Genomic DNA, 7,492 nt, shown 5'->3' with positions numbered 1-7,492 from the left:
GACTACCTTAGGTACTAGAAAGTCAATTTTATTGTCATCCTTTTCAGTAAGTTGCATCCTCCATTGCAACTACCATTTACCAAGTGGAGATATGACGCAAAATATGACGCCTTACGCGACGGTCACAACCCGCCGTGCGTGCTTTTTGTCCGTAAGTATTTTGGGAGGCTACGTCTTCTACGTTTTTTTCTGAAAACGTGGAGAAGGAGTGCCGTCTACGCACGTCACTCGCACGGTTTCGCAAGGTGTAAGAGTGGTCTGCACGCCAAGTCTGGCCGTGAGCGGTTGCGTGCATCGTACGTTGCGCAAGTGGTAAGTGAATTGCACGTGCTTACAAAGTACGATCTCTGTGCGATTGCAAATTTACCGTAACGAGGGCGTACTCACACGTGCCTCTTCCGTACGGCACGTACGGAGCACGCGCGTCGCTCGTACTTGCACGCACGGGTGGTGAATCCGTAGACCGCACGCAGAAAAAGTTTTACATGCACTTAAAGTTCTACGGCGTGTCTGCGTGGTTCCAAATCCGTAGGATTCCGTACGGAGGCGGTACTCACGCACGGATGCCCTGTGTTTACCAACGTTTTTGCACGTAGATAGCACGCAGAAGCACGTGCGGCGGGTTGTGACCGTAGCTTTACGAATGCGTTAAAAAGTCTGACACACAGCTGTCAGACATGTTTGTTTATATATAGACATAACAAGGAAAATTGTAGATTTTGTACCTCCGGGTATTGTAATGTATGTTGCAGAATGTTGGGTGCATGTTGGGACTGTTCTTTAAATTAGTGAATGGTGTCTAGGTGTGTGTGTGTTCACGCGAATACCATTTTTTCGAAAAGTTTCGAGATGTTTGTAATTTGCTAAATGATCTGTGAAATCTCTAATCCCGACTGCAGCCCAAACATAGAAAGGACAGGGGGCATCCCGTGGCGAATCTTGCTGCCCGACCCTCAGCGACCAGCGATAATGTAAACAAGCACCTACACAAACGGCCGCGTGAGAAATCAACTCCAGTGCGCGGAACTTGCTCTCGAAAATTTATCAAGCCGCTCCGCTTCCCCCCGCGGCTGCCATCCCTCCCCACTTTAATAATATCCCACACTAGTTCAAATCACGTCAAAAAAAACCATCAAAACATGCACAGAAGCGTGTTCATATCTTTCATGTTACGGTTGATACTTAGAACCTCATTTTGAGCGAACGTTACAAACACGAGACAAAATAATATTTTCGAAAACAAATCGCAATCAGCAAGGTTTCATTGATTCCTGTTAGATTTAACCGGTACCAAACCGCGGCAGGCAGCTAAGAACAGCGACATATTTGCCACGGTTAGCACCAGTGGCGGTGATATATTTGGTAGACATGATGGTTTGTTAGATTTGACCGGTTCCGGCCGACAGTCGGCGCTTTCGTATACATGTACTAGTACTACAGATGCTCACGAGTTACAGAATGGTGAGAGTGTTTCTCATATCCAGGTCGTGCCGCCATGTGTTTGTTTAGATATCAGTGTGAAGAGCAGCCCTGTTTCCGACACGGCCGGCCTGCCGGCGTTTCCGGGGCAGTGTTCATTGTTTCCAGATGTAGCAGCGAGAGCGCCTCGCTCAGTGTCCAGCATAGTTGACCAGCGTATTGCAGAGACCTTGTGTGATGATTGTCATTTCTCGTTGTCATGTTTTCACTCCGGTGCTGTCATGAACGACGTTTCAGCGCCAGGTGATAGGGATTGTACATTACCTAACGTAGATTGTGTACACCGTTTCGGGACAATTTCTATGCGCACTTTTTGATGTTCGAGCCAGATAAAAATAACCCGCGGTACCCGGAAGTCAGCGTACCGAGCTGGATTTTCATGGGTCCCGTCTACCCCAACGCGAGACACAACTGCGATAATATTTCTTTCCTCGATACCTGACACCCCCTCTTACCAGATGTGGACGACGCCTGCGACACTTAATACACGCCGAAATTCAAAAGACAAAACCACTTTCACACACAAGGGGTGTCCATACACTCTCAAAACGCATAATTTTCACACACTAAAACACACATACTAAAAAACCAAAACAACGTGCACCATCTACAGCCCAATAGCAAAACGTATACCAAGTCCCAGACATATCCGTCCACCCAAACGCGAGAAATGGCTGCGAACGTAAAAGGCATCTTCCCCCACAAAACCTCCGCGCACGGGGATACATCCCTACCCGGAGGTAACTACAGTTTTAGACAAGTACCTTGAGTCATTATGTAGATTTTGTAGATTTGAAGTTATTTTGTACCCTGTTTCAACGTTCTTTTATCTTTGTTATTTGAAATTAGCCTTTGGGCAGGAAATTGCAATAGACTTTTTACTATATCCTGAACTAAGTGCGCCAAGTGTGGACTGCATTAGCGCCAGCCATAAATGTCAGAAATCTAATATAATTGCACAGATATGTTGAAAACTACAGGTGAATTACAATCACACGAAGATTTTTCAATAGAAATATTACAATTTTTGGTCCAAAGTGTTACATAATGCCCCTTTAATGATCACAGCTGTCACATATGCAACGTGTTAAGTTCACACTAGAGCGTTTTCACATGACGTCATAGAAGCACAAAGATAGTAGCGAACGATTTGATTCTTGCATCTTCATGAATCATAGCTAGCTCAAATGTTTTCGGACATCTAGAGATCTTCAGATCTTCTGACCCTTTCCAGCGAGCTTTATATATGTATAGCTTTCATACCAGATGAAAACATGAAAAGGGAACTTGTCAAAAACTTTTTAAAACCGTCTTTTGCACGTTTAAAACCGTCTTTACGGTCTTAACCCTATCTAGACCGAGGGGAGGGGGGGGCTAAAAGTGCTCGCGCCAACTTTGATGTCACGTAGCGTCTGAAGGGATAGTGCTAGAACGGCCAAATTTGGTGACTTTTCCTAGAATATTGTTGGCAACAATCCTCTATCATTGGAATAAGATAATAATTTTTGTGTTGCCATGGCGACGGGTTTCTGGCAGGCATTTTTTGGTAAATTTAGTAATTTTCGATTCAACAATAGAATTTTATGGGTTTTATGTCAAGTTACACATGGTTTCTAATAGTGATAACATTCCAGATAATTTTATGTAAATTTTGTAATTAAAAATGCAAAATTTATGCTAATTTGATGATGTCATTAACCAAAATCCAAGATGGCGGACCATATTAGGTATATACAGGTATATACAGGTTATTTTCCTTCAAAATTCACCAAAACTTCCATTTCTTTTTACAAAAAAAGTTCATATGAACGTCTTTAGCCTGTTTAGAATGTATTTTATGCTTTATCCTGAAAAAAAAACTATTTTTAAAATTCAAGATTGATGATCCAAAATGGCGGATAGCTTAAATATGCATGACGTCATTTTATGACGTCACCGGTGTTGCTATGGGCAACACAAGACAGTACACCCTAATATTCTGTCATAAACACTTTTGGTAAAGTTATGTTGTATACCATTTAGTTTTCAGGGAATAACCTATCTAGACGGTTTTGGCCAATAAAATCACATTAATGACGTCATAATGACGACATATTACGTCATAATGACAAAAATTGTAGATATAATAAATTTTTACTAGCACACCATCCTCTGAAAATTTGGTGGTCATATGACATACCGTTCGTTCTCGAGTTCTGATGTCGGGGGGGGGTGAAATCGACCCCGTCCCCCCCCCCCGTGTACACTATATGAACATCCAGTAGTATTTCTAGCGGGGACCAATCATAGGGCTGCTGACGCGTCACCGACTAGCGGCTATTAGCACCTTGTTTCATGTAAATGCCATGAACTCAACCAGAGCGCGTATATTGTTTCTTGTTTACTTCAGTACTAAGTACTAGTACTTCCACAATCAGTTAGTAAAGTCATACCTTAGTAAAATCTACTTTGATTAACGAATCAAAACGGGACTGTAGACATTAAGTTTTACACATTCAAATGTGGCTGCACTAGCGCTAATGGAGCGACCACTACGTACGGGAAGGAACGGATCTTAGCGAAGCCGAGATTTGTGAAGCAAACCCAACCCATCGAAGACGGGCCGCCAAACATAAAAATGGAGGGAAATGACAGACAACAAGCCAACAAAGACAAAATCACCAGACCAACAAACTTGGAAAACACCACTTCAAGCGCTAACGTTGTAAGAACTGTGGAACCTCAAACTAGTATGTTTGCGTCAGCGGAAAGGCTGTCGAAGTAACCACTACATGAAAAACTGCGGCGAAAAAGTAACATGGGTTCGTCCCAAATCTAGACGCAAGTGAGCTACAAAAGTAATAGAACCTATGCATCTTGCTTGTTGCTGTCAACTTACCCGTTAAAGATTGAACCGATACATGTACGTACTATAACTTGCCATACCCGGCCAAAGACGACTACATTACAGTTACTCTTTATTTTGTGCTGTATAATGTATATGCGTTACATTATCTGTCATTGTCATTTCTGTGAATTCCTTAAAACATCTACTGTTAGTTTGTGTAACATTACGTAGTGCTACAATCTGCGTAAAAAGTGGGCTTCATTACGTGTTATCTGCTAAGTCGTGTTGGTATTGAAAACTGTTTTATTCTGCCGTTCTTCTACAAACAGCCAGCAGAATTATGAAGATACTCGTTCTCAATACACATGCTGCAAACTAAAGTAATGGCAGTCCTACGAAAATTCTGTTTGTAATGTATAAGCGCTTTATGTCGACGTACAATGGGTGTGAAATACATGTTTTCGCCCATCGTGTGCCACCGGCACGGTGGTAATTGGCTACTTTACAAGTGAAAGAACCGCGTCCGTGGGCCTTGATAAATTATTCAAATTATTCAGCAGCCCTCTGATTGGTCCCCGCTAGAAATTTACTGGATGTCATTCAGTGACGAGCCCCCCCCCCCGTCCCACCAAACCAAAAAAAGCCTGGTCTAGATAGGGTTAGCTTATCCGCTCATCTAACACCATTGTCCAGTCTGTACTTCAGTCGAATGCCTTCTATCGCAACTCATACTTCACGAAATTCTGGGAATGTCTGTATATAAATGATTTTGTATGTGTTTACTAAATTTTGTTCCTTTACTGTCTATGGGCAAGTGAGAGCCTGAATCAAATAAAAAACAAACGACATTTACGCTTGATATATTCAAGAACTGCAAAACAAGGAAATCAACATGGCGGTTAGCAGTTACTACAGTAAAGTAAAACGCTGTACGTGGGCAAGACAGTTCACTGTTTGAAAACAAAAACTCTATCCTTGTTTGTTTCAGGTGCTGAACGCCTTGTTCTCTCTCCTCATTCGGCCGGAAGAGGACAACGCCTTTGACCACGATGTTCTCAACAACTATCACCACTATAAACAGTCGTACAATTCTAAAGCTCGTAATAGTGCTGATAAGGCCAAGTAAAAGTAAGGATCAGTCTGTGGGTTGAATAGCCTGTAAAACCTTTACACAGACCCAAGTATCATATTCACATTTTTCTTGGTTTCGTCACCTTTATGCGTTAGGCCACACAGCAAGGAATTTCTATGGATGACATCAGCGAGCGCATTAATTTTCGCCTGATTTTGAAAAATAAAAAGAATTGTTTTGCCTTCTGATAGTGGTCAACATGCCGAAAATGGGCAAAGATGTCTATTGCCATGCCGGAACGTGGATGGCAGATAAATATGAAGAGGGGAGACAAGACAAGGCTCTGATTTAATGTTTTGTCTTTTACTTTGATGCAGTGATGTATTTCATTCATTTTATATATGTGATGGCGGCTGTGTATACATGTATGTGATGTTCCCACTAAACCAAAATCATGTACAATGATTGAACTTTTATTTTCAAGGTTGTTTCAGTGAGAAATGGATGTTGTAATAGTAGGCACTGAACATAACACAATATAGTTATCAGTTCTTGTTTAACAAGGTTTATGATGTCAACATTTGAAAATGTACGAAACTTTTTGGGGGGCCGCCTTGTTTTGTTTTCCCTCTCGCATATTAGATTAGGAGTCTGCGGAGGATGTTATCTATAAAATAACATTAATTTGTTGTTAATAGCACATAAATATTCAATTGTGTCCCCTTTGGGAAAAAAACATTTAATTCAAGGGAATGTAATGATATGTCCATCCAACATTAATATGGATAGGCTTTGCAATGTCGTAGACGTCCATGATAGTTCACTATCATATTTATCATATGTTGGATACACGCAATCCACAATAAATTAGCAGGAATATAAGCAACGTTTCCTTGTTACGTGAATGAAAAACGCTGTATACTAAAGATTGGCTGTTACAAATGACAAGAACAAGATGGTGGTGTTTTGAAAGTACAATGCAATTGTACAGTGCAATTTTACGGAATATAGTGCAATCATATTAGTATACAATGCAATTTCACGGAACACAGTGCAATTTTGCACTGCATTGTATACTAGTACAATTGCACTGCATTCCGTAAATTGCACTGTATACTCTGGCACCCCTGACATTTATACAAATCTAACGCTAACTCAAGTGTACAATCACTTCCCTATGTTAGTAATTGATTATGCACATCGTCTAATTTGAAATTATCAAAATACCGATAAAAATAACAAGAAAACAATTTAGTACTGCTAACCCAACCAAACAGCAACGTTAAGAAAAGTAACTATAAGAACAATGCCGTAAATGCTGTACAGCATAGTAAGACTAATTACAGAGAAAAACAAAGGTTTTACTTTTAGCTTTGATGCATGTTAGTTAACTTTTCACAATACTATATTTTGTAATAAAATTTATGTCAACTAGCAAGGAAAAAATAGTTAATTGCAACATGATGAAAATTACTAAACAAAAATAAACAGTACATCGTTTGAACGTCAATTTTACAGTTGGATCTCTCGTACTTCTTTGAACCTAGACTAAAGACATCGTGTGATGACTTGATACTCTTTGAGTGAACTCCCTATATATACTAGTACTTCCTCACTTCAATAGTGTTTTTGCAAATGTTATCACTAAGCTTGGAGATTTTCATTTTTTAGCATTTGCTGCATGTTAGTCAACTTCTGTCAAAACTATTTTATAGTGGCTTTAAAGTAAATAACTATATATATATATATATATATATATATATATATATATATATATATATATAATATAAATGTAAACTAAGAAGGAAAAGATTTAACATGCTAAAAATGACTACACAAAAAAACAGTACATCCTTGGAACATAAATTTTCCAGTTGGATCTCTCATACTTCATTCTACCAAGACTAAGGACACCGTGTGATGACTTGATAGTCCTCTACTGAACTCCGTATATACTTTCTTACTTCCATGCAGTGTTTATGCCAATGAGGTTTTCAAATAGCGTGCCACAGCACTCACTCCTGTAGGGTTCCTTCTTTGTGAGTTTGCTTGTGCTTCTTTAGATTCCCTGCCTCACTAAACTGCCTGCTGCACTCCTCACACCTGTAGGGTTC

Source organism: Branchiostoma belcheri, unplaced genomic scaffold, assembly GCF_001625305.1.
Source record: "Branchiostoma belcheri isolate BF01 breed outbred unplaced genomic scaffold, Haploidv18h27 scaffold4, whole genome shotgun sequence".
In the NCBI taxonomy this organism is placed as follows: domain Eukaryota; kingdom Metazoa; phylum Chordata; class Leptocardii; order Amphioxiformes; family Branchiostomatidae; genus Branchiostoma; species Branchiostoma belcheri.
The sequence above is the reverse complement of the archived record's forward strand: the minus strand, read 5'-3'. Positions refer to the sequence as shown.